The following is a 4,193-nucleotide window of genomic DNA, read 5'->3' as shown; positions in this document are numbered from 1 at the left end:
CAGAAGCAGAGTGATTTTAATGATGAGTGTTTTTCAAAATCCCACCTGAACATTTGCTGGTGTTGGATAGCATCATCACCTGAGTGCTTCCTAGCACAGTTTGAAAGGTTATTGATCCCTTTAGCTGTCCTGTAGCTACCAGCGATGTGCCTGCCCATACTGGTAGCCATTTACCTCCTTGCTATTGCAAGAGGATAGGAATGCACTCAGTCTGAGGACTAACTTCCAGTCAAAGAGTAAGAACTTATTAATATATTCCAAGAGTATCTCAAGTCCCAACTAGATATGAAGGACAAGTCTGTACCTTCATAGCACACACTTCTCCCCCCAAAAATAGAGGTGTTTCCTATGTAGGACTTTCCCTTGCTGTGCCCCACATTTGGTAATCAAAGAAAGAAACTAGGAGCAAAGAATCCCAAAATCAAGACTTGGAGATTTCATAAGAAGAGAATTGAAGAAAGAAGAATGACATTAAAAAAAAAAAAAAGAAAGTACAGAGAAATGGCAATGGACATGTCTGAGGGAATCTGTGTAATATTCTAGTACTGGAGAAAGGCAATGCTATTCTTAAATTTCCCCAAACTGACAAAGCATATAAAAGACAGGACTGGATGCACAGTTACTCCCAAGTGTATTATTATGAGATTCTTCCAGAAGGGACTTCACTGTAATAAGAGATGGGTTTGTTATTCCATCTTACAAGTCTACCTAACCTCATACATTCAGTCCTCATTTCACACTACCATCAAGCTTGCTTATTTCTGGATACCCACATTTTCTCACTGACACAGGAATATGAGAGTCAACAAGACACACAGAGAAATGTTCCCTGTTAAGCAGTGTGGTGCCAGAATGTAACCCAGGATGTCACTGCAGTATTCAGTGTCCTCTTAAGAAAAAAAAAAACTACTGAAGAGATATATGGGTTAAGGACACTGCAAAGTGAAGGAACTGGCTGTTATCAGGGTTTGCTTCTCCAGTACATGAACCCAAGCGGACATTATTTCCTTCTGCTGGAAATCAAGATATCAGCTCATCCAAATAGTACTGGGAGAAAAGGACATGAGAAGAAAAAAGAATTTTTACTAAAGGCTTCTGAGTTTTGTCACTAAACACTAAGCAATTTTTAGCAAGTTAATACTGGCCGTATTTTCAAAGGGCCTTTAATTTAAGACACCCAGTTTTCCGGGCATCCAGCTGCAGAAAGTGGCAGGCTAGTGTATCAGACTGAGTTTCCGGGATAGGCAGGTGGTCCCAGGAATCAATGTCAGGCCTTCTAGGAAACATAACATCAGTAGAAAGTGTTGACCTCCACTGCTCCGTGCCGTATCCTTCTGCAATGATACCAAATGGCAAAGCCTCATGTAATTATGCTGCTGCTTGTAAAGTGCAGCGGATGGAACGTGCTACATCAGCGCTCATTGCTTTTATTACTGAGGGGGAAAAAAGTCTCCAAGGAAAGGAGTGAATGAAATTCTGAGCGCTGTGTTACTCTGGGTAACTTCTGGGAATCTAATTATTTGAGAAGAGGTGCACTTAGTGAATCATTATACGCGGGTGTGAAAAATTGCTAAAGAATACCCCCTTCCCTCCTCATATATCTTACCCTTAGAAAAAGAAGGCAGGTAAGGGTACGTTTAACATTCACAGTCTTTTATACTACTAAGTGAAATCAGAACAAAATATGGTAATTAATCCATTGTGCATTCAAGGATTCAGGTTTGAGCAGCAGATGGGAAAAGTTGTGGATCATAACCCCGTGCAATATTTGACAGAATATCAGTCAAATATAGTTCACACATCTTCATGTTTCTGTCAGTCCCTTTTATCTAAAGTTAATTTAAAGTGACAAGAACTACGTTAGCACTTTTCAAAGGGTAATGCAAACTTTAGAATATTCGCCTCAAATCAATACCCATTCAGACTCCTAAATGGTCAAACTGGCAAGTTCCCGAAGGTGATTTCACTTTGCTTTTACGTTAAATTTGTCATCTGTTGCTGGAGTTTCTGCATTAGCCTTTAAATAAATTGGTTCAGAAGTGCAGTAGAGAAGGTACCTGTTTATTCTGCACATCACTCTCATGAACGCACGTGGACCCACACGCCAAAGCTGTCTCAGAACCAGAGTCAAGGAAATCCTGGCAAATCAAGTTGTACAAGGTAATATAGTTTGGATCTTAGACCGTGGGTTATTTTTGAACAATTCTTTACAGAAGACGCTCTCCTTGGGAGTGGAGCACCTACTTTCACTTCACCGCCACGATAAAAGAGTCCAAATGAGAGCCCTCATGCAGGCTCCCACAGAAAGTCTGGTTCTGGCACTTGCAGCACACTGCTGCTTTCCTGAGAAGTGGATTGTTGGAGAGAAACAGCGATTCCTTTCCTTTATTTTTTTTTTTTCAATCAAAATAGCCTTTGTGAGCACATGCATATGCACATCTGCTAATGTATGCTTGTGCATGGTTGTGCCTGACTTGGGTGTGGGACCACAGCGAAGTCCAAATCCCCTGATCTAATGCTATTGCTGCGCTGGTTGCTTGTGCTTCTGCTCCATGCCTTCACATTACCAAATAAGCGATCACACCCTGCAGGGCTCCGTGGAGCTCATCTCCGGGGAAGGCGAAAGCACTTCTTGGCACTCGGGCTGCGCACAATCCCAATATCGTCCCCCTTCCCCCCCGCCCCTGTTACAAATGATTTAAGGCAGGCTGTGAATGAGAAACATAAGGTAAACACTATGTAGTCTTTATTGCCTTCCATCCCTAAAGTGTAACTTGGCCTTGCCTCTGGAGAGGTGCCCAGCTCAGCCCCTTCTGGACACACAATCACTGTGTGGGGGGGAGGTGTGTGTGTGTGTGTGTGTCTTCTGGAGAAGGTACAAAAGGGGAAGGATTGCATCGATTGAAGGACTCCAGCTTCTGGAGTTTGCTGGCGCTGAGTCATATACAGTTTGTAAGGAGGCACAAAGCTCACCGGCAAAGGGTGGGGTGGGGAGGGGGGTGATCACGTCCAGTCCCTTCTCATTCTCTTCCTTTTTTTTTCATAAAGCAAAGCCTAAGGCAATCACTTCCCTGACAAACCAGACTCCACCCCACCTCAAATCCCTTGCAAAGGTTGTGCTCCAAAAGGGGCGACGAGGCAGAACAGCAGGCCAGCCCTGGCTATTCATCATACGTGGAAGGGACTTAGATATTATAAGATGGATGAATGGATCAAACCTAAATGTATGCCTGGCTCGTTTATGGGACTGAGAGAAAACACAGCAGGAAAAATAGCTAACAAAAGGGCCCCAAAAGAAAAAAAGTTAAAATAGGCCAGACACACTTTTCCTCATAATTTCAAACCTGTGTTAACTTTGCCAAGCTATAGCAATATACTTCAGTTCTCAGGAAGGTTGTGGGTGACAACTTGAGCTGCTCAGCTAGCAGGACTCAGTTTACTCATTCCAGGTGACATAAATCCCTGCTAAAAGCCCACTGCCACCAGCATCTTCTCAAAGAGCTGAACTGGATCCTTTTGATGCCTCAGGCTGTGACGAGGCTGTGATGAGGAAGATGCTTCGCTGTGATGACTTTCTGTATGTAGCAATTTAACTGCTAGAATAAAGAAAATATTTTCCTCTACTTGTTGACAGAAAGGTTTCTCTGGGAAAAAGGCTCTTTTATTTCAAAGCCATGACCTATGAGTATTTTTAGGTTCACATGAGGAGGTTACATGCTAGCTGTTACCACCTGATACAATGAGGGAACCTTGGCTTTTTGTGTGTCCAGTCACATACACTGAGGTGACATACACACAGTTATTCTTTTCAGCATGCCATGATGTTTATGCAAATGTCTATATTTGTAAAAAAAAAATAAAAACTTAAAAAACAACCAAGGTCCAAAACACTTCCTGGAAACAGACATGGCCCCCATCCATCTGCTTGTCCTCCTCTTGTACCTCCTTATTGCCCATAAACCCAAAGTGGGCTTTGCTAGATAGAGGAAGCAATGATCAACTGGAGTCAGGTCACACATGTTCTTCATGGTTGGACTCTATGATCTTAAAGGTCTTTTCCAACCTAAATGATTCTGATTCTGTGATTCTATGATTCATAGACCACTTTAGGAAAAAATTTTTTTACACTGAGGGTGGTAGAACACTGGAACAGGTTGTCCAGAGAGGTGGTGGATGCCCCATCCCTGGAAACA

Source organism: Chlamydotis macqueenii, chromosome 7 (genome assembly GCF_036417535.1).
Source record: "Chlamydotis macqueenii isolate bChlMac1 chromosome 7, bChlMac1.mat, whole genome shotgun sequence".
In the NCBI taxonomy this organism is placed as follows: domain Eukaryota; kingdom Metazoa; phylum Chordata; class Aves; order Otidiformes; family Otididae; genus Chlamydotis; species Chlamydotis macqueenii.
This window is presented reverse-complemented; position numbering follows the sequence as displayed.